The sequence below is a fragment of the Fukomys damarensis genome, unplaced genomic scaffold (assembly GCF_012274545.1).
Source record: "Fukomys damarensis isolate Sample0158 unplaced genomic scaffold, DMR_v1.0_HiC HiC_scaffold_18, whole genome shotgun sequence".
Classification (NCBI taxonomy): Eukaryota; Metazoa; Chordata; class Mammalia; order Rodentia; family Bathyergidae; genus Fukomys; species Fukomys damarensis.
In genome coordinates, this window is record NW_022900930.1 from 19,981,994 (window position 1) to 20,007,178 (window position 25,185).

Here is a 25,185-nt window from a genome sequence, read left to right on the forward strand (position 1 = left end):
CATTCTATCTTGACATGGCTTGATACCCACAAAACAACAAAAGTAAAGCCATCTGTTCCCTTGCCCTCGCTGTTATTTTGTCAAATGTTGATGGGAGACCTAGATACAAAAATCTCATTATTAAAGTGACTATAATTTATTCTGTAATTTTTACATTTTTCCCTTTTCATAAATTGGCAATGAAGCTCATCAGCAAAAGCCTAAGAAAAATCTAATCCTTTTACAGTGGCTAACAAAGGTCATGTCATTTTTAATTTCATGTGAAGGAACCAATGCTAAAAGAAATAAACAGGCATGCTCCCAGTAGGAAATTTATATCAAATGAACCCAAAATATCATCCTTGGTTTCTATCAATCATTTGCCTAATTATTCCCATTTTCAGTTCTCTTTGAATTTTTCTGAGACAAGGCCACAATGCCTGAGAATACAGAAGGTATCCTTTGTCCCTTGAATTAAGGGCCCTTCTGCTGCCTGAACTTTTTTCTCTCATTTGTAACATCTAACAATCTGAAAGTGAATGTGCTTAATAGGCTTTGTCTGTGAAGAGCTTCATTTCTTTCCTGTGAAGGAAGCTATAGCCTTGGAATCGTCTCTTCACGCACTCCACCTTTTGACAGCCCTGAGCCCTTATTTATGAAAGAAGTTTAATTAATGCCCTTGGATAAACTGTTAACCTTTGAAATGGTTTCCTGATGCATGGAAGCCCTTTCTCTTCTGCCAGGAATTGATTTTGGAAATGGCCCTGCCTCCTCATAACTTATGATTCGAGGGAGGGAGAGACCATGCAAAGTGGAGCATGGAGAAGAGGCAGTGAAGGGTGCTGATGAAAGATTTGCATTAGGACTTGGGAAATATAGATCATCAAAAATGCGAGGAGTCAACTTTAAAGAAAGATGATGATTTTACGAAGGTATCATGGACTCAAATCATGAAAGAGAAAAGAATACTGAAAACAGAAGGTCATTTTTAAATGAACTAAAGCTGTGCTCTAAATCTCTAGTAAGAAAATAAAGGAAGGATATAGATGGTGGATACACAGAGAAGAGAGGAAGAATACAATTTTTACTCTAGCGAATTTATTATATTTTCATGACATGGTTCCCAGAGACTTTTTCAAAGAAAAAGAAAGATTCCAGAGTTCTTCAGACAGAGCTTTAAGTCTTACTAATGTGGATATTTTTTGATGTAAAGTTGTATTCTGGGACAGATGATTATTAGTTAAATGTTAATTTTGAAAAAATGACTTTTTCAAGGCAAAACGTTTGAGGGCTGTATTACCAAAGTTATCTCAAGTTTGTATTTGCCTGTTCTGATATTATTTATTGGTAAAATTAAGTCACTATGGCCCCTAATCTGTTACTATGGTAGTGTAGTCAATAGTAACCCTGTGATCTTATCATTTTGATCATAACCCCTCAAAATAAGACCATATTAGTATTTGCACAAAAGTTATGGCAAACTTCATGTACAGTGGAGAAAATAAATACAATTATACTTTATGCTATTGACACTTTATTTTTTGTATTTTTGCTTATAATATCTACATATTTTCTGTACTAGAGATACAGATTAAATTAAATTAAGAAGGACCAAGTAATAAAGATCTTCATAAAATAACAATTTGGAGGCTACTGGACTATAAAATAATTCCATTTCCTCATTCAAATTCTGAGTGTTGAGCCGCCTGCTGTGTAATGAGAAATACCACAGCATTTCCCCATTATAGCCCTGGGATTTGCAAATTAATGTAATGTGAGTACGTAGGTGTGCCTGAAGCAATGCTGCCTACCTTCACATTTTTAACCAACACTGCCACAGTTGGCTTAAAACTTTATCCCTTATCTAGGCTTAATTTCATATTTTGAGAAGTTGAGGCAAGAGGATCACAAGCTTGAGCCCAGTCTGAACAAATTAGTCATTTAGTGGGACTCTCTCTCAAAATTAAAAACAACAAGGCCTCAAGATTTGATTCAATCCCCACTACTGCCAAAAACAAACAAACAAACAAACAAAAAACACCCTGTAGAGAGTGCTGAGATTTAGTGGAAATGACAACACTTTCAGCCAGATCAGTGCATGCAGATGCCTTACACTTCACCCATCAGGAAGCAGAGTAGAAACATTCTAGTGATCCGTTACTCCTCCAAAGAAAATCCACACACCAGGCTGCTAAGGGAATTAGGTTTAAAATTCATATTATTTTCTTTAAGGGTAGTTTTAGAAGAGATGTAGAAAATTATATGGTTTGAATAAAATAGTTTTTATGAATTTGCAAGTAAATTTTTCCTACTGTTCATCCTTGTTCATTAAGCCTACACAAGACTAAAGCAGCCATTAAGTAGGGGTTGAATGGCTCTCTGTTTAAAGTGTTTCCTCCAGTTCCAACCAATAATGTGTCTATTGTCTTGGAAAATGCTAATTGTTAAATTCACCATGATATTCATGTTCTGCCAGTCCAGTTAAACACTGCACAATGTACCCCAGGATGGTGGAAAATGGCCTGTTGTTTGATGCACTGTGATAGCAAATTTCCATCTATCTCAATTATGAAAAGTTATTTCAGTGCCATGCTTGTTTTTCTAGATGTCAATAGCTCAGACCAGAGAAGGGCAGTGCATGATTTCAAAGTAGCTTATTCTTTTCATTATTGAAGTTTCCCAAGTTAATAGATGCTGAGCAAGGAAATTACATTTCACATTCTTATAATGGATTCTCAGATCCTGAGGGCGGCTTGAAAAGCAGAAGTAGTGTCTCAGAGGCATGAAGCTCTGGCAGTCAGGCATGTGGTCCTGGTTCTGTTGCTTTACTCCTTGGCTTCCTTGAAGTCTTGTCTGAGAAGTAGCGATTTAGGCCAAACAAAAAGTTTCTGAATCTCTTCCGGCTTTTGTGAGTACGAAATACTGTTTCAAATGTTGTGGTTAATCTTCAAATTAGTGGGAAAAACTCACCCATGATCTCAAAATTGTCTTTCATCACACAGTTACCAAAGTCCTTTAATATGGCAAGAACTGTACCCATATCAAAAGCAGAGAGATTAGTTAATTAGTTAATTAAGACAGCATGTGTCCCAGAAATTTATAATGTTGCTTAATATAGGGAGACTGATTAAAGATAAAGTTACTAAAGCAAAGTTATTGTGTCATATTATTAAAATCATGGTGGTTTTAGATTTGAAATGTAATCAAAGAAAAACATGGTTGTGAAAATTGTATTAATGTTAAATTTGAAGGGTGTGATAATTGTGGTTATTTAAAATAGTTTTGCTCTTAGGAGACATACAGCAGTTATTGAAGTGAAGATAGCTATAATTTACCCTCAAATAATCAAACACTGTGTGTGTGTGTGAAAGAGGAAATGTAAGAAAATGTTTACAGCTGGTGAAAGTAGGACATAGGTACCATTTTACTACTTTTTACAATTTTTCTGAAGATTTTAATCTTTTAAAATTAAAATAGGAAAAAAGTGGGGTAGTAGTATGGATACAGTGCTGCAAGATAATTATATTTGAGATGGTTATAACAGCTTACATGATCTCATTTTATAAGTCTGAGGTCCCAGAGATGTAGGTATTTTGGTGACCAAAGCCCAAGAATTCAAGATGACCCTTGACCCACAGTACTTCAGGACGAGATAAGATGTAATTCAAACAGGGTTCTGTTCATTCACCTCTCCCGGCCCATAGCAGAGAAGAGAGATCATTCTTTGACACAAAATGTTTAACCACCAGGGTGTCACCACCCAAAATATTACAACAGAAATCAGAGGTCACATGTATCAGAGAGATACATTCATCACTACAGGTATTGAAATGTAAAAATATTTTAAAACAATAGAAATTTGTATTTGTTATATTTACAATAATAAAATGTATGATTTTTTTTCTTTCTATAGAGTTTATTGGTACATTGTAGGTATACAGTACAGTTACATCATTACTGGGCTCTTGTACCTTTATATGACAGGTCTTGGTTCTCATTTTTTCACCTTGTCCCTACCCTCCCTTCAACCCCTCCTCCCCTCCCAATTTACAGACACTTTAATTCCATTTTTACATTTTCTCATATTTTGAATAAAATAGTTTTTATGAATTTGCAAGTAAATTTTTCCTACTGTTCATCCTTGTTCATTAAGCCTACACAAGACTAAAGCAGCCATTAAGTAGGGGTTGAATGGCTCTCTGTTTAAAGTGTTTCCTCCAGTTCCAACCAATAATGTGTCTATTGTCTTGGAAAATGCTAATTGTTAAATTCACCATGATATTCATGTTCTGCCAGTCCAGTTAAACACTGCACAATGTACCCCAGGATGGTGGAAAATGGCCTGTTGTTTGATGCACTGTGATAGCAAATTTCCATCTATCTCAATTATGAAAAGTTATTTCAGTGCCATGCTTGTTTTTCTAGATGTCAATAGCTCAGACCAGAGAAGGGCAGTGCATGATTTCAAAGTAGCTTATTCTTTTCATTATTGAAGTTTCCCAAGTTAATAGATGCTGAGCAAGGAAATTACATTTCACATTCTTATAATGGATTCTCAGATCCTGAGGGCGGCTTGAAAAGCAGAAGTAGTGTCTCAGAGGCATGAAGCTCTGGCAGTCAGGCATGTGGTCCTGGTTCTGTTGCTTTACTCCTTGGCTTCCTTGAAGTCTTGTCTGAGAAGTAGCGATTTAGGCCAAACAAAAAGTTTCTGAATCTCTTCCGGCTTTTGTGAGTACGAAATACTGTTTCAAATGTTGTGGTTAATCTTCAAATTAGTGGGAAAAACTCACCCATGATCTCAAAATTGTCTTTCATCACACAGTTACCAAAGTCCTTTAATATGGCAAGAACTGTACCCATATCAAAAGCAGAGAGATTAGTTAATTAGTTAATTAAGACAGCATGTGTCCCAGAAATTTATAATGTTGCTTAATATAGGGAGACTGATTAAAGATAAAGTTACTAAAGCAAAGTTATTGTGTCATATTATTAAAATCATGGTGGTTTTAGATTTGAAATGTAATCAAAGAAAAACATGGTTGTGAAAATTGTATTAATGTTAAATTTGAAGGGTGTGATAATTGTGGTTATTTAAAATAGTTTTGCTCTTAGGAGACATACAGCAGTTATTGAAGTGAAGATAGCTATAATTTACCCTCAAATAATCAAAAACTGTGTGTGTGTGTGAAAGAGGAAATGTAAGAAAATGTTTACAGCTGGTGAAAGTAGGACATAGGTACCATTTTACTACTTTTTACAATTTTTCTGAAGATTTTAATCTTTTAAAATTAAAATAGGAAAAAAGTGGGGTAGTAGTATGGATACAGTGCTGCAAGATAATTATATTTGAGATGGTTATAACAGCTTACATGATCTCATTTTATAAGTCTGAGGTCCCAGAGATGTAGGTATTTTGGTGACCAAAGCCCAAGAATTCAAGATGACCCTTGACCCACAGTACTTCAGGACGAGATAAGATGTAATTCAAACAGGGTTCTGTTCATTCACCTCTCCCGGCCCATAGCAGAGAAGAGAGATCATTCTTTGACACAAAATGTTTAACCACCAGGGTGTCACCACCCAAAATATTACAACAGAAATCAGAGGTCACATGTATCAGAGAGATACATTCATCACTACAGGTATTGAAATGTAAAAATATTTTAAAACAATAGAAATTTGTATTTGTTATATTTACAATAATAAAATGTATGATTTTTTTTCTTTCTATAGAGTTTATTGGTACATTGTAGGTATACAGTACAGTTACATCATTACTGGGCTCTTGTACCTTTATATGACAGGTCTTGGTTCTCATTTTTTCACCTTGTCCCTACCCTCCCTTCAACCCCTCCTCCCCTCCCAATTTACAGACACTTTAATTCCATTTTTACATTTTCTCATATTTTTTTTCTTTTCCCTTATTCCCCTTCCTCTACCCTTCCCACTTTCCCTAAACCTTTAGCCCTTTTCTTCCTATTTCACATTGTTAATTATCCCATTAGGATCTTGAGTACTATTATAGTTTTTCACACCAGAGGAACTATTTGGTATTTACACATGTGTGACTTATTTATTTCACTTAAGAGTATCCCCTCAAAATGTATCCATTTTCCTATGAAAGACTCTAATTTCTCATTCATTATGGCTAGTAGTATTCCATTTTGTCGAAAAACCACATTTTCTTTATCCAATTTCCAACTGATGGGCAAATGGGCTTTTCCGCTTTAGCTATAGAGTATATCCTCAAAATGTATCCATTTTCCTATGAAAGACTCTAATTTCTCATTCATTATGGCTAGTAGTATTCCATTTTGTCGAAAAACCACATTTTCTTTATCCAATTTCCAACTGATGGGCAAATGGGCTTTTCCATGCTTTAGCTATTACAAACTGTGCTGCTGTAAACATAGGTGTGCGTATGTCACTGTGATGTGAATCTTTTAATTCTTTTGGAAAGATACCCAGCAGATCTATAGCTGGGTCAAGTGGAACCTCTAGTCCCAGCTCTTTGAGGTATCTCCATATTGATTTCCATAGTGGTTTCACCAGTCTGCACTCCCACACAATGGAGAAGGTTTTACTTGCTGCTCTTACTTCTTTGTCTGAGAAATGTCTGTTCATTTCAGATGCCCATTTTTGATTTGAGTCCTTATATTTGGGGAGGGGACTGATTGTTTTGATTTCTTTATATATTCTAGATAATAGTTCTTTGTCTGAGGAGCAGCTGGTAAAAAATTTTTTCCCACATTTTAGGCTGTCTCTTATTTCTGTTGATAGTTTCTTTTGCAGTGCAGAAGTTAAACTGTCATTATTTGCTGACGATATGATATTCTACATTGAAGACCCAAAAAACTCCACCAAAAGACTTTTAGACTTAGTTGACAGTTTTAGCAGAGTAGCAGGATACAAGGTCAACACCCCAAAATCAATAGCCTTCTTATACACAAATAACAGACTCACTAAAAGAGAAATTAGGGAAACAATTCCTTTCACAATAGCATCCAAAAAAATGAAGTATCTAGGAATCAACCTAACAAAAGAAGCAAAAGACCTCTACACTGAAAACTATAGTACTCTGAAAAAAGAGATCAAAGAGGATATAAGAAAATGGAAAGACATCCCCTGCCCCTGGGTAGGAAGAATCAACATAGTGAAAATGGCCATACTACCAAAACTGCTATACAGATTCAGTGCAATGCCAATTGAAATCCCAACACTATATTTCACAGAACTAGAAAGAAGAATCTAAAAATTCATTTGGAACCAGAAGAGACCTAGAATAGCAAAAGCCATCCTAGGCAACAGACACATGGCAGCGGGTATAACAGTTCCCAATTTGAAACTATACTACAAAGCCACTGTGATAAAAACAACATGGTATTGGCAAAAAAACAGACCTGAAGATCAGTGGAGCAGGCTGGAAGACACAAAAAACAACTCCAGATGTACTCAGCTACCTCATCTTTGACAAAGGAGCTGACCATCCCCACTGGAGAAAAGATAGCCTCTTTAATAAATGGTGTTGGAAAAACTGGATCTCAACCTGCCAAAGATTAAAACTAGACCCTTATCTCTCACCATGCACTAAATTAAAATCCAAGTGGATTAAAGATCTAAATATTAAAACAGAAACACTAAACTTGCTGGAAAATAAATTAGGCAGAACTCTTGAAGACATTGGCATAGGAAAAGACTTTATGAACAAATCCTCAATAGCACGGGAACTAGCAGTAAGAGTCACCAACTGGGATCTCATCTTATTAAAAAGCTTCTGCACTTCAAATGTGTGATTTTTAAATTGTCAGTAACAATCTAGAAATATAACGATATTCATCAGAGTTTATGGTATCTCTCATGGGCAAGAAACTATTGCATATCACTCACCTTTACAAAACATGTGTTATAACCGCTATGTGGCTAAATGTATGGTTTAATATTAGTCACTTACAAAGGCTCAGCTTCTCAGGACCTGGAACTGATACACCTGACATATGTAATAATACTTAAGGAAAGAGTTTGCTTGCATCTTTAGATTAGCTGCAACCTCCTGCAGAGGGTTAAATAACTTGCCAAGGTTCACGTAGCAAGCAGCAAAGTCAAGGGGTCAAAATTTACTTTTTTGCTATGCATTCTTTCTGTTTAACTCTTCTCTACATCGTCTAATAACCTTGTTCTTTTTTAATTTTAGACTTCTATTTTTTCCATCTACTTTTCCAAGTTTCATTTAGAATAAAGTATTCAAAGAAACCTAAGTGTGGTTGGGTGATTATTAATGCAATAGATTGAAACCTGGCTGATCTGATTACTTCTATAGCCTTAATTACAATATTCTGACTTGTCAGTCATCATGATCATAAATGATTATAAATGCTTTTTTCTATCATTGATTTTGAAGACTTTCAGAGCAATCAGATTTATGCCGCAACTTGGATTGTTAAAAAATCATATATTTTGATACATTGACATATATTGTATGCATCAAAGGAAAAAATCTAATTCATAAGATTTAAAGTAAAAAGGGTGATATTGAACAAATGTCTGTGTCCATATCCAAACTATTCTTCTCATAGAAACAATGTTACTCTTCTTGTGGTACGACAAGATTTCATTTTCAGTACAAGGGGTGATTGAAAAATAGTCCAATGTATAAATTATAAAAGACACATTGTCAATTACCACCCCCATTTTTTAACACACTTATATCACTGTTCTTGCCACTTTCTGAAGCAGTTCTGGAAGTCCTATTTCATATCTTTACCAGGTGTGACTAAAAATACAGTGAATGCCCCCACTGACTGCCATCAATGCAAAGGCAGGCTCATGAACTCATTGTGTCGTGTCTTCATCAGCCTTAGTCATCAAATCAGGCACCAGGCAATTTCAGGTTCTTACCCAAGGTCAAAAGGACCTGAAAGGTAAGTGTTTAGAATGGATTGCAGACACCGGGACTCCCAGGAAGGCACAACTAAAGAGTGAATGAAAGAGGACTTTTAACAGTTTTAAAAAGTAGCAAAAATAATGGAATAAGTGTGTTTAAAGTGAGGGGGCGTATCATTTGGAAAGGACTAATGCACCGTGTCTTTTACTATAATAATTTGTAATTTATATACACCATCTTTTTATTGCATCTAAGTATTTTAGTGGATATTCAAAAGAGCAATCATGAGTGTTTTCTTTTAAAGTTCATAAGAAAAATAAGGGGCAGTCACTTAGACACAGATATTTTTGGTAGAAAATTGAAAACACTAAAATATCTTTAGAAAAAAATCTTTTTTAAAAAGTTCTGTGTTATTAGAAAAAGAGGAGATGATATTGGAGGAGCGAGGTGAAACTTCCAGCTGAACATAATATCAGTCTTTATTCTGCAATTTTGGGTAAACCAGTGTTGCATTTTATTCTTTTGATGTTTGCTGCTTTTCAGTGTGAAGATTGAACCTTCAAAGCAGAACCTGACAGACCGTGTTCAGTTAATCTAGCCTTATGCAAAACTGTTTTCCAGTGAATAGTAGCTATAAACCCGTGAGCTCCCTTTTGCTCTCTGCGCTCATTCGCCTCAACCAAGCAGTACCTGAGATCTTACAAGAGCCATACAGAAGGGCATTTCACAAATTACTTCAATTTGGAGTTCTGAGTGTCACTTTAAGTTTCTAAAAACTTTTTATTATGTTTATTATGAAGATTAATGGAAAATTCGCATTTTCAGAGGAGGAATTAAAAATTAAATCTTTTAAAACTCTAAATTAAGTGGTAATCTGAAGAATTTCTTGTCAGAAGTACTATTATTTTATATGTGCCTTATAAGAGGAATAACTGTGCACCATTCCAAAGACCTTGAACAGATTAGTAATTATCATGTTAATTAGTTGTAATTTAACATATTTCTTTTGATATTCTCTTGTGACATATATAGGTCAGATCTCATGAAATAGGCTTTGGATATATTTAACAAATTATTCATCATATGTTTAATTTACTTTCTAATTATTTTAAGTATAAATGTGTTATTTCTTACTTGTGAGACAGGCTAGGACCTTAACAGAGAGTAGGAGGTGGTATAGACACATCCAGGAAATGGGATTCATCTTGCTGGTCTGCCTGTGTTAAACTGGTGTTAGGGTGCACTGGGTACTGTGGATACAGCCACGCAAAGTCAGGGTCCTGTCTCCACAGGTCTAATAGGTGGAATAAGACATCAAAGCAGAAAGTCACCAGGCAGGGATAAAGATACAATTAGAAGGTGGCATCATCATGATTTCAGGGAAATAAAGGAATTCTATCTTTTGGTAAAGGCCCCAGCAGGCAGCCTGAGGGTGGAGGGATTGTGTCTGGCCTTCGAAGCTGAAAAGTTGGTAAATGTCTAATGGGACCAAGGCCCCACCATCTTTCAGGGCAGAGTTCCAGCCCCAGGGGTGAAGCGGTAGGTTCTCACAGGAATACAAGGAAAATTATAGTCCTTGGGATGGAGTGTGACTTGGGCTCATACTAAATCTAAGTGAGCACTGGATGATAGATCATGGATTTGGGGAAGAAAACCAAACCCTTTTCTGTGCTGGAAGTCTTGGGATTCATTTTAAGTAAGGATTCTTGCAGTTATTTGGTTAGTTTAAGTCTTCAGATAAAAAAATCACTGGAACTGGGCAGCTGAGGGGAATCTGACAGATTTTAAGATTTAAAAGACCAGTGCATTTGTCTATTTTTGTCTCAGCTCTTAGAGACTAACACAAGTATAATACTCAGAGTAGGAATTGAGTAGGTATTTGTGAGCCATACAGTGGTTCTTTAACTGTATGTAAGTAAGTAGAACAAATTTGTGTCTAGAATGCTCATCTTGCCTTTGTAGTATATTTTTAGGATATATTCAGATTAAAGATCTAGCTTCTTCTCCTAGTTTTTAAAGAGCTCTTTAAAAATGTTTCTTTTTAAGCTGGAAGTAGTGGCACATGCCTATAATCTCAGAAAACATGAGGCAGAGGCAGGAGATTGCTTTGAGTTCAAGGCCAGCCTGGGCTACATAGTGAGCTCAAGGCCAGCCTGAACTATGTAGCAAGACCTTATTTCAAAACATAAAAACAAAAACAAAAAGAGATAAAGAATAAAAATATTAAAATGTTTCTTTTTAGTATTTTATTGCCTTCAAATTGTGTAACATCCATCATCTTTCAAAAAGAAGTAAACTCTAACCTCATTTCATACCTATGGACTGGTTATCAAGAAGGCAATTGCTGTAAGCTTTGCCATACCAAAGAAGTAACATTACTGAGACTATATTTTTCCCAATTTCAGTTATGACACTGCTCTTTTATCACAATGAACTATTTCTCCAGAATACAAATGATGCTTCTGCAAATTATTGCAGAAGTGTTCCTTGAGCATAATGGGGCAGACTTGTCTTGTCATTCATATCCCTTGAGTCCATGTGCCTTATGCACATGTTTTATGTTTCTCCTCTTGTTGACTACTTACTGCCATCAATGTAAGATCTGAGTAAGGGCTAGGGGTTTAGCTTAATGGTTCTGCTTCCTGCCTTGTAAGCGCAAGGATCTGAGTTCAATCCTTGGTACCAAAAAAAAAAAAAAAGAAAGAAAATACAATACATAAGATCTAAGTGTAAGTACTCTACAAGAAGGCATATTTCCATGAAACCAAAAACACAAATGAAAACTTTAAAGAATATTAAGAAATATCCAGACATCTAAATTTCAAGATGTATAGCATTCTGTGGTAAATTCTCCAGATAAATGTGTACAATTCTTATTCATCACCTGAAGTAATCTTTCAGGTAGAATCTACCTAAACACTAAGAAATTAGACAAGTGCTGCCTCTCCAGAATTAGTGATTTAATTAATGTTTTTATTAAAATTAAATTTATTAAAACTGAGCTTTCTTATTACCTCCTTTCTTACAATGCAGTCACATTTACATTTATATGAGCATAGTGTTCTCAATGCTATCTTCAGATCTATAGCATCAATTAATACAACCATTAAGCTTATTATTAATTTAATACCAGCAAATGGCTGATGAATAATTATCAAACATTATCAATTAGTATATATTTAGTGCCACAAAGTTATTCATTTTTATATCTTTTCTAATCTGTCATTTTCCTTTGTAAATGATATTATATTAACATAGTCAAATAGTCTGAGAAATCAAGTTAGCTTTATCTAAAATCATATTTGGTATGACAATATACACAGCAATTACCATTGTTTCGGCAACTTTATGAGAGAATGTAAAATTGTCATAATTGCCATTTGAGTTGACTTCCAGTGTGTATTTTTAAAAATGTGTTGAGAAATTATATTGCATTAGGGTTTTAAAAATTATTCTTATAAATATAAGAAGAGTTAGTTGAAAATCGCTGAATTCATACTCTCACGTACCAAACAATAGCCTTGTGGTGGTACTGGGGATTAAACCCAGGGGCTTTGAAATTTTTAATTTTTCTTCTGGAAGAACAGACTCTCACTAAGATGCTATGTTACCCAGGTGGGGCTCAAACTTGTGATCCTTTTGTCTCAACCTCTCAGAGTTCTGGGATTCCAGGCATGCACCACCATGTGCAACTAATATTTAATTTAATAGTTATCTCATATATAAAAATTATTTAAGAGATATGTGTGATTAATGCAACTATATATGTATGTAGACACTGAGTCACAGGTACATACTCTTGTTCATATATTTACCAAATATTTATTGAATGTCTACTGGACTCCAGGCATGTTTCAGAAATAGGAAATGGAAGATGAATGACACAAGCATGGCATCTGCCCTTGTAGATCTTTTTCAGTATTAGGAATGCTGCTGTTATGTCTGCCCCTTGGTAGGCATCACTAGTCAAAAAAGACATGCTCACCTCAAAGACATGAGTTGGATTGCCTCAACTTTTATCCTTTTTGAAGGTACTGTTAATGACTGAGAATTGGCATGGGAATTAAAAACAGTTTTCCATCACTGGCTGTACACATACATGTGTAAGTGTTAGGCTATTGTATTGGCTATTTCAACCTAGGTACCTAGCCACAGTTGATAGTAGGAATCAAAGTGAAGTTTGGCATATTCTACCAGAATAAAAATTATTAAACAAAGTTTGCATTTTTATTTGGAGATTGTTTGCTAACTTTTGGGTCTCTTTCAAGGGGTAAAGTCAAGGTCAAAACTCAAAAGTGAAGCAAGGCTGTATTTTTTTTTTTTTTTTTTTTTTTTTAGAAATCTGTTTTTTTTTTTTTTTTTTTTTTTTTGTATCAGAAATCAGACTCAGGACCTTGCTCTTCCAGCAAGGCTGCATTTATGAAGACAATTTCTATTTCTAAACCATATGTAGATGTGGCATTAAGAGTCAAAATCTTCTAAGGAGTCACACCCTCTCCACCAGCTTCAGCTTCACTCAAAGTCATTCCGGAGTACTCTCATAGAAGACTTGGCAAACTTGCACTTAAAAGGCCTCAGGGCCCTGTTGTCACATTATACTTGAGAAAGCTGAATTGGCTGATACAGCAGAGAACTCTGTACCAGGAAAAATAATGCATTGCTACCAGTGTAAGATATCAGATGTGTGAGTGCTGGAGCCAAAGATAATTTGTTCATTTTTTAAATTAATCTTGCCCAAGGGGTTTGCCTTCCAGGTTAATGGGACCTCTATGGAAACAGGCTGAAAGGATCAACAGGATAGTAACTAAATAAAGATTCTAAACTTCAGAATGAAGGACAGACTCTGGCAATGGTGTAGGATTTGCAGTTGATGAAGCCTGCAAGAGGATACTTCAAAGAACTTCCAAAACCTCTGCACAAAAACTTCAGCTTTAAAATGTCTGCAAAGCCTAGAAAGTTTCACCCTTGTGTTTAACTCTAGCAGAAGTCATGTCAGAAGTGCAAATATTTCTGTCACAGATATCCAGCCTCCCCCTTGCCCATCTGGTGGAAGCAGGAAGAAAATATTTCCTACCACTATCTATAGATTTCAGCTTAAGGAAGTAACTCAGAGTTAACTTAAGTCCCAGATACTGGATATATGTGTATGGAGAAAAAACACTTCAAACATCTTTTGATTCAGTGTTACTGTTAGGAAGTTTACATTAAGTGCGCTGAAGATTTGTGTGCATACAGACAGCTAGATGATAGATTATGGATGATTTTGAGTGACCTAGATATTTAATCCATTTTTCCATTATTTCTTTAAAGTTTTTGTGCATCTTAAACTAGTTCACCAGGGGAAAGTGATTCTGGTCTTTTCTATTACATAGATTATGAGTGTCCTCTTATTTATGTCTTGTGGAAGTCTTTATTTAAATTATCAGACTCTTCTATAATACTCAATAAGTTAATTATAGAACTGTTCTTGTCTGTCTGCAAAGTTAAACTCTAAAGTACTGATTATTAGTTTTCCTAATTTACTTTTGAATATTTTTTGCAATGCTACAAATTTCTGCTTAAAATTGTTGCAGTGGGCTATGTTACATAAAATGAGCTCTTTTTCCTGATCTTTCATATGCACGATCACTGTGATAAAATTTGAACTGTGGTGACAATTTTTGTTGGTTCCCTAGCATGGATTAATTACCAGGATATGTATTATGTGCACTACAGCAGGGTCTGGGCAGGTAATTTACTTTGACAGCTTCTTTATCCCTGCCTCTTTTTTCTTAATACACTCTCATACACAACCTGCCTTGAGGTCCTCTTAGTATAGAGTAGAAAAAAAATCATTTTAACCTATGATTGGAAGAAAACAATGTTCACATTGAATGTTCTACTCCTGTATAACAGTATTCAACTAAGTGTATAGCTTTCTGTCTGAAATATTTTCCATTTCAGTGTTTAATCTTCATTTATGAGTGTTGGAACAGATGCCGAACTAATGGAATCCAAATTTTAAGACCGAAACATTCTGATCATTTAGCAGAAGAAGAGTAAAGACATCTTTCATTTAAGCATTAAAATAAATTTATGAAACATAAAAGTTAAAATTCTACTGCTAAATAATTACTTATTTTAAAACTCCTTTTTAAAAATGCCCATTTTCTACTCATAATGTTGCAACTATTGCCCAGTTTCAATTCCATAAAAATTTTAAAACAGTATATTTACGTTCTTTAACCTGCCACTTGAAATATATTTTAAGTTTTAGTTCTTAGGAATAAGAGAAGAGCCCTCCAATGTTTTTAGCCATTTCAGCCATTACTGAAATCCACTTTGGTTGAATAGTGCTTGTGATGTATTGAACTACTTCTACTCAAGAATAATGATAAATAACCTCTCACTGTCAGTTTAAGTCATTAAAATAGTTATTATTTTCTTACTAAGGGCCAGACTAGTTTATGTCTAGTTTATTAAAAAATAATACTGTCTTAGCTGGATGTGGTGGCAAGTGCCTGTAATCCCAGTACTCTGGAAGCCTGAGGTAAGATGGTCACAAGCTCAAGTCCAACCCCTGCCACTTAGTGATTTAGCAAGACCCTATCTCAGAATAAATTAAAAAAGGGATAGGATGTAGCTCAATGCAAAGGCCCAGGGCTTACTCTTCCATTCTGAAGAAAAGTACTATATTTATAGTTTATATATTGTAAAAAGAGCAATGCATAAATTCATAATTTGCAGTTTATAATTCATAGTATGTACATGTATAATTTTAAAAATGTTACAGATATGTGCAAATTATTACCTGTCTCTTTCTAGTTTTTAATCTCTACCTAATTTCTCTGAATAGTAGAGTGAACACTTTCATGTGAGATGAGAGATTATGAGGAAAGTTTATCAGTAGGAAATCAGAAGGATTTTAAGTGCTAATGTATTTGTGAATTGTGAAGTGGATACTCTTAAGAAATGTGTAGTAATAAATAATATATATGAAAATGTTGATTAAAACTGTCTGCATTATCCAACAGTAAATGCTCTAGTGGCATTAAATTGAAGTTTCAAAGAATTATTATCTACCTGAATCTTTTTAATTTCTCAAATCCTTCTAATATATTATTTACTACTTGTTAGTTTTGAAAACTTAAGAGCAAAGTTATTTGTACATTATAAAATCTATATGCAGCAAGAGCTAAATTAATACAATAATAAATCATTTCTTTTTCTAACATCTGTCTTGTCTTCCTAACTTCATAGTTTAACAGTTATTCACCAGTAAATCTCGAGACATTGTAACAGTAAGAGACTTGATTTGAAAATATTCACACAAAATTTCCTTTGCTTAGCACTCAGAGCTAGAATCCTGATAATCACACACATCAAAAGAATGTTTGATTCGATCTCTGGTACAAAAAAAAAAGAGGAAAAGAGAACATATCAGCCTGTTATAATAGAAATATTTATGTATAGAAGCTGGCATTCAGGAAACTAGAAACCTATTTGTTATGGAAGTCAGGATATTTAAGAATGATAAAGATCCAGGCAGTTTAGCTTTAAACATCAAGATTTCATAACACACAATATGCACATTATCAGTTCAATGAGTAACTTTAAGAGATGTTTTAGAGGCCAAAATTTTCTATTCACAAAACACAAGCACAATGGAAAGTTGAAGTTGGGTATGTGGGTGAACATTTCAATTTAAATACCTTTGAATTAGATGTGGCCACTCTCTTACACAGCGACATATTTTTGTTTCTCTTGCCCTTTATTTACCACCCCTGCTGCCAAGCAATTGAACATCAGATAAAATCAGGGAATCTGAAAGAGAATGTGGAAGCTCATCCGCGTTTATGGGTGGTGGGCAAACACAAGGAAATTGAGTGGAACACAGGAGTTACGGAGAGAAGAGGAGCCCACTATAAGCTACACAAAGGTAGAATTACGCTCTCTTTAGATAGTCTATTTCAGGGTTGTTTTTGCATTCTGTGCTTTAAATTTTTATTTTTACAAGTTTGCAATACATAATGATTGCATTCGTCCTGAGGAGCTGATACACGCGCACAGCATATCTTCGTTCTGTCCCATCTGCTTCCTTGTCCACCCCTACTCTCTCCCTCTATCTCTGCATCCCTTTCTGTCTAATGTACTATTGTTAAGGAGTTTTGTGGCATTATTGTCATACCTGACTATAATCTGAATCAATACTACAAATATTTTGAGAGAGTTCTATGTGTAGCTTGTTTGTTGTCGTTTGCTTTCATTGGTACAGATTTCTCCAATCACTAGCTGGCCAACTACATGAGAATTCTGTCATTGCTGTCCCTCTTCTAATGATGGAGAAAGCTACAATGCCACTTGACACCCTTGTTTTGATCTTTCTGTATCCTCTCTTTTCTAGGTATTTCCTGAAAACATATTAGGGAGCAGCTCTCGCCAGTATTTGGAAAGTGTGTTTTGTCATTCAAAACCTCTTCTCCCTACCTTACCACCAAACATCTCCTTTCAAATTCTTGTCCACAATTCCTAATTCTGCACAATGTTTGGGCAAAAGATTATAGGATGGAAATTAATTGGAGAGATAAAAGCCGTAACTGTCAATCTCAGCAGGTTAGGAGATTGGGTGCTCTAGGCAAATACTGGAGGCAGAATTCTGTCAGATGAAACAAAATATCTCACAAATAATTTCTTATCCCTAGAAATATACCACTTTCATACAGAAAAGTGGCCAAATTTTTAGGAAAGCTATGCATCTGTTTTCCGTGTATTTAGGCCAGGATTTTATTGAAAATCTGAACAAATGGTATTCTAATAGTGAGCTTTTCCAAAAATGTATTTAGGATATTATATTTTAGATAAAATAATCATTTTCCATGTCTATTACTCTTTTACAACACTTTAAGGACTTCTGAATATACAAGATTTAAGATAAAATATAAATTATCTTCTAGGGAACTTGGAATTTACCTTCCTTTGAAACACCACAGGATAGTTCAAACGCAGTGTTTTGTGGTCTCATTGTTAAGTGTGCAATGTAAAATTTGAAGTTTCACAAATTGACTATGCTGTTTAATACAGTACTAACATTGCTATCTGTCCCTTTGGTTAGTTTACATGCTTAATGAATCATGTTTCATTTTTTTGCCAGACTTCCATGGCAGTTTCTCTTATTTTTAAATTAAATGACTTTTGAAAGAACATCCTCTGAGAACTCACGAATTCTGCCATTTTTAGAGAATCCTTCTCTGAGGGGATAAAAGTAGTGCAACACTGAAGCCAACAGAGGGAAACGTAGCTTTCAGTGTGGAGGGTGAATGTGACGGGGACGTCAAGACCGTAATGTTTGAAGGCCATTTCCACAGCTCACTGTGTGGCTTATGGGAATGTACCTCATCTTTCTTTGCTTCATTTCACTTGTCAGTTAAAGGGGCATAATATTTTTATCTCCAGCATCTTGAAAGTCATTTATTTTTGATTTCTATAATAATAAACTCAGTTCATATTGTAGCAAGACTGTATTATTAACAAAGGATGTAGTCACAATGAAAAACTCTTTTCCTATGCAGAAAGCCCAGGGGACAGCCCCATCTCCTGTCTTTAAACTTTCCATCACCGAAAAGGGATGAATCTGACTCTGTTGCCTAAAGGTCAGTATGAAATGAATTTGATGATTCAGTCTGAATTGATAAAGTCCTAAAGTTTATATCTGCCTACTTTAAAAACCTCATCTCTAATAAAAATAGAACCTTTAGGAGATTTAGGAAGGTACAAAACCTTAGTTTTTCTGAGAGCCAGATTTTTTACTCATAATAACTACCTTCCATAATATAGATAATATCTGAAATTATAATTGATTAAGCCATATCAGAGAAAAGGGAGTTCCGATACCACTCATTTGGCTCTGAAATGTTCTTGCAGACACATCCTTCACTGTTTATGAATATATTTCTTCCTGCCCAGAAATAAGGGATGCCTTTCCATTTTCTGATATCCCCTTTTATCTCTTTTTTCAGAGTGCCATAGTTTTCAATGTAGACGTCTTCTGCTTCCTTCATTAGATTGATTCCTAGACATTTTATTATTTTGGATGCTAATGTGAAAGGGATTATTGCCCTAATTTCACTCTCAGTAAGTCTGTTATTTTTGTACAAGAAAGCTATTGATTTTGAGTGTTGACCTTGTACTATATCCAGCTACTCCACTGAATATGTCAGTTAAGTCTAGAAGTCTTTTGGCAGAGTTTTTTGGGTCTTCTATGTAGAGTATCATCCAGTCAGCAAATAATGACTGTTGAACTTCTCCCTTTCCTGTCTTTATTTCTTTTACTTCTTTCTCTTGTCTAATTGCTATGGCAAATGTTTCCAGAACTATACTGAACAGGAGTGGTGATAGTGGGCATCCTTGTCTTGTTCCTGATTTTACCTTGAAGTTTTCAGTTTTGACCATTTAATATGATGTTGGCTGTTTGTTTTTCATAGATAGCTTTTATCAAGTTAAGATAAAGACAATCTATTCCAATTTTCCATAGACCATTTATCATGAATGGGTGTTAAATTTTGTCAAATGCTTTGTCTGCATCTACTGAGATGATTTTATCTTTTTTGCCTGTGGTTCTATCAATATAGTGTACTAAATTTATTGATTTACATATGTTGAACCATTCTTGCACCCCGGGAATAAATCCAACTTGGTCAGATGTATGATCTTGATGACCCTCTGTATTCTTCTTACCAGTATCTTTTGAGGATTTTTGCACTTTTGCCCATTTGAGAGATTGATCTATGTTTCTCTTTTTGGGATGGGTCTTTCTCTGCTTTTGGAATCAAAGTAACACTTGCTTCCATGAATAAATTTGGAAGTATTGCTTACCTTTCAATTTAATTGAAAAGTGTAAAGAATGGCAATAATTCTTCTCTAAATTTCTTGTAGAATTAAGCATTGAAGGCATTGTCAGAACCTGAGCTTTTCTTTGTTGATAATTTTTCCCCCCCTGGGGATTGAATTTGGGTCCTTGCACTCGCAAACCAGGCAATGGAACCACAGAGCTAAATCCGGGGCCTCATTGTAAATTTTACATTACATTTTCAATTTCACTGATTGTAATTGTGGTGTTTAGAACATTTATATCTTCTTCATTCTATATTGGTAATTTCTATGTATATAGGAATCTGTCCATTTCTGCTCCTTTCCATTTTATTAGAGTACAGGTTATTAAAGTAGGCATTGACAATCCTCTGGATTTCTGCTAGATCTATTGTGACCTCACATTTTCCTTTCCTAATTGCATGGATTTGAGCCTTTTCTTTCCTTTTTTTGGGGGGGGAGGTTGGCTATGGGTTTATCAATTTTACTCATTCTTTCAAAAAAAAAAAACAACTCTTTGATTCATTGAATTTTGGATCATTCGCTTAGTCTCCATTTCATTAATTTCTGCTCTGATCTTTATAATTTCCTCCCTTGTATGAGCTTTGGGTATGTCTTGCGCTTCCCTTTCCAGGATTTTAAGGTTCAATATTAGGTTGTTTATTTGAGCTCACTCTGTTTTTCTGGTGTGGGCCATTCACTGCTATAAATTTCACTCATAGGACTCCTTTCATTGTGTCCCATAGATTCCTGTATGTTGTACTGGAATCATCATTAAATTGTAAAACTGTCTAATTTCTTCTTTAATTTCCTCTGTGACCCATTGGTTGTTTGGAATAGTGTTACTCCATTTCCATGAGTTTGTGGAGTTCTTCTGGTTTCTTATGCTATTTATCTCCAGTTTAATTGCACTATGGTCTGAAAATATACAGGGTATAACTGTTTTTCAAGTTCCTTTGCATTTACTTAGACATTTTCTATGATTCAGCATGTGGTCTGTTGTGGAGAAATACCTGTGTGCAGCTGAAAAGAATGTATATTCTGATTTTGTGGGGTGGAACACTCTGTAGACATCTATTAAGTTCATTTGTTCAAAGACTTGGTTCAGTTCCAGTATTTCATCATTGATTTTTTCATCTAGATGATCTGTATATTTGTGACTGTGCGGTATTGAGGTCCACTACCACAATTGTACTGTTGTTTATTTTTTTATGTTTTTTTTATGTTCATTAATACTTGTTTTATATAATTGGGGGCATTAGTATTTGGTGCATATGTATTTATGTTTGTCATCTATTCCTCTAAGATTGTTCTCTTTACAAGGATGCAGTGCCTTTCTTTGTCTCTCTTAATAGTTTTGTTTTGAAATCAACTTTGTCTGCAAATAAGACAGCTACCCCTGCTTTTTTCTGGGTTCCTGTCACATACAGAACTGTTTTCTATCCTTTCACTTTCAGTCCATGAGTTTATTTTTGAACTAGGTTTGTTTCTTGTATACAGCACATTATTGGATTTTGCTTCTTAATCCATTCTGCCAGTTGATTTCTTTTGATTTGTGAATTGAGGCCATTAACATTGATGGTTATAGCTGTTATGTATTGATTTACCCTTTTTGTCATGTTATCTTACTGTTGTTGGCTCTTTTATTTTTCCCCTCTTTCCCTTTAATTTGTTACTTTGCCTAATGGCTTTGCTCTATTGGGCTTCATGGAGTTGTGAACTTCATTGTCTTTTTCTAGGATATTGTTTAGAATTTTTGAGTGCTGATTTGGTATTCATGAAGTTTCTCAGGTTTTCTTTGTCATGAATATATCTCATTTCCCCATCAATTTTAAAAGATAGTTTTGCAGAATACATTTATCTAGGTTGGAGGTTGTTTTATTTTAAGGCTTGAAATACCTCATTCCAGATTCTCCTTGACTTGAGGGTTTGTGTTGAAAAGTCTATTGTGATTCTGATGGGATTTCAGTCATATGTTATTTGTTTCTTTCTCTAATTGCTTGTAATATTTTCTTCTTCTGTTGAGTTTCTGGAATCTTGATTAGTGTATGTCTCAGTGTAGATTTTTCTTTTCATCATGGCTAATTAGAGTCCTGTTTGCCTCAGTTATCTGTATGTCAAATTCTTTTGCTCTGTCTGGGAAGTTTTCTGTTGTTAGTTCTGTGAACTTTTTTTTTTTTGTATATACTTTTTGTAATTTTTTCTATTTTTTTCATGGACTCCTATCAGTCCTGTGTTATTTTTCTTTGCATCATCTGTGAGCTACTGAATCAATTTGTCATTGGCCCTTACCATTTTTAAGAGATCTCTCTTTTCATGGTCACTAACTGCAATTCTGTCTTCTCTATTTTATATTCTGTCTTCACATTGACTCATTCTGCTCTGAATACTTTCAATAGAGTTTTTAATCTTCGAGATATCTGTTTGAATCTGTTTCTTGGATTCCATTTCTTTCCTATGTTGGGCATTCATGCTTTTCTTTTTTTTTCCTATGCTGGGCATTCATGGCTTCCTTCATGGACCTGAGATCACTATTTTTTTTTTTAATCTGTTTCTGTTCTAGAGTCTCTAATCATTTCTTTGATTCTGCTCACCATCTCCTAAGCTATCTAGGAAATTGTTTCCATTTTGAATTTTTCTATAGCCTCATTCATCTGTTTTCTTCCTGTGCTGTCAGTTCAGGGTGTCCAGGTGGTTGATTATAGGATTTTTCCAACTTGTTTCCCCCACAATTTGCCTTTAGTGAGCTGGGAGTCTGGGTTAGCACCTTGCTTAGGTGTCTTCTCATTTCTATATTTATTGTTTGTGCTTTTTTTGGTTTAATTCCTGGGTTGATATTTCAATATTGCTTATCATAAGTATCTTTGTTGCTTTTATTTAGAACCCTTATTAAATGATTGCTTCTGAGACGTGTCCTCCAGATATAGCTGGTATTTTAGGTTTTGAGTTTCTAATGACTCTTAGTCAATCTCTTTTTCTGTATACCAGGAAGAACAACTGATTAGATCAATCACAACACCATAGCCCAAGTGATACAATCAGCAACAATAGCATCAAGCACAGTTTAAAGAAAAAAAAAATTGTGGTGGCTATTAATTAGTCTATCACCTTTTACAGTGGGAATTATATCACAATCAAGGACCAGCCCAAAATATGTTTAGAGTGAGTAAACTCCTCAATATAGCAACTTTATCCTTTGAGATAAGGTTTTAGAAGGAGGTGTGGAGGGAGAGATAGTTAGGTTGAAGGATAGGGAAGGTTAGAAGTGAGGCCAAAGGACACAGGAATATAGGGAAACTATGGGAAACTGTTGAAGACAAGAGGACAAGTCATAACAAAAGCACAAAGACAAGAACAGAATAAAGTAATATTAATAGGGAAGCTAGAAACTGTATTCACTTTTCTATAAAACTAATGACAATTAAGAGAAGGATAAACAGAGCAGAAAAGAGAAGAATAAAGAGAGAAGAAAATAAAGAAAAGAAAAAAGAATCTGAGTTAGGACAAGAACAGGAAGAAAAAGGAGGAGAGATGAAAAGGGGAGGAGAAGAAGAAGAAGAAGGAGGAGGAGGAGGAGGAGGAGGAGGAGGAGGAGGGGAGAAGAAAAGACTTGTGATTTTCTCGGAGCAAGATATGAAAATATTTTTGAAACATTTACAAGCAGTGTTTGTCATCTGATAGAATGGCTATGGCATATTGTGTTCAATATAGTTTTTTTTTAGTAGTCATCTCCAAACATCAGTAACTAAGGGTCATTCAAAGGTTTCCCAGTTTCTTACCTTGGTGATCAGGAAGGCACTTGAGAATTATTAGCCTGTCTTCTAGTATTCTGATGTATATCAAGAAGAAAGAGTTGAGAATCTCATGTAATTCCCCATTTCTAGTCATTCTTCATCCCTCTTCTCCAGTATACTTTATTTCATCCAAATCTAAAGCAATCACAAAATAGCCACCAGCCTCCTGGTGCTACTGGGAAAGGAGCAGCATGGTAAGAAAAAAGCTGTCAGCTTTTCTAGTATGGAGCCTGAGGATTGGGCATGCTAGACACAGACTTTCCCAAGCCATGACAGATAAAGTACTGCATCTCAGTCCTGCCTGCTATTCCTAGGACCACTAGCTTTGCGTATCTCAACAGTGTCATGGGGCACTATGTCTGTGCTTCACTGGATGAACTACTCAGGTAATTCAGCTGTAATTAACTTTGTGTCACTTAGTCATTTCCTAATCCTTCATCTGTTCTGCCTTACGTACACTCATGTGAATTTCCTATCTGCAATTATCTCTTTTCTATTATCTCTTTGTCTTTGTTCTATGGAGTAATACATTTTACAGAACATTATTTTTATTTGAGATTTGAAGTTGGAGAGAAGAGTTGTGTGTGGAAGAACAAACTTTTCACTTTAACAAAAAGCATTATTTCTCACTTACTAACAAGGTTAGAAACCTTTAATATGTCTTACAATTCCTTTAATTCATTTTAGATTATCACTCTAAATTAAACAAAATTTATAACATACAGCATTTTAATAGAAAAAATAGTAATGGATGTAGAGAAGAAAACAAATATTGAGGTAATAGCTGGGCTACCCACAAAAAATGTAAAACAAATGATTATCTAAGAAATCATAAATTAGGTTATTGTTCCTGAAAATATAGCAATTTGAATATTAAATTTATAGTAAAATAAATATTATTTATTTGTAATTGCTCAAGTATTATATAATCTATATATTATCTTTGGAACAAATTTGAACAATACAAATAAAATATTTTTACTACAATCCAATGAAAACACATTCCCCCTTCTTAATAAATATGAGAAGGGAAGAAAAGGCAACAAAACACCTCCCAACACACCCAACTTCCCTGAACCCAATACAAGAAGCACCAAGGGGCAGAATAATACAAGCCACATACCTGAATTACTCTAAAGCATAGCAGAGGAGGTTAAAATACAGCTCAAAGAGATACTCAGTGGAATTAAGGAATGTATAACTAAATTTATAATGGAAGTAATAACAAAAAGTGCAGAAATCCTCATAAAACACTAATAGAAAGCTACATTATCTAAACAAAGCTATGTAAAGCATAAATGAGCAATTCACCAAATAATTAAAGTACATGAAAAGGTTTCAATCAGAAATCCAAGGTTAAAAATTACATTAAAGTATGGGCAGCATAATGGACCAAGGTGAGCACAAAATTTCAGAACTAGAAGACAGCAATGCCTTCAAAGACAAGCTACTCAAAGACACCTTAAAAACAAAAAGAGAAAATGAAAAATTGAGTTAACCACTGCTAGATGATACAAAGATGACTAAGAATAACTGGATTAAGTGAAAAATCATAGAAATAATGGCAGAAAACTTTCCAAATATAGGGAAAGAAATAAACATAAAAATATGGGAAGCATAAAGAACACCAAATAGCCATGATCAAAGAGAATCTCTCCATGCCACTTTATATGCAAAATTCCAGGA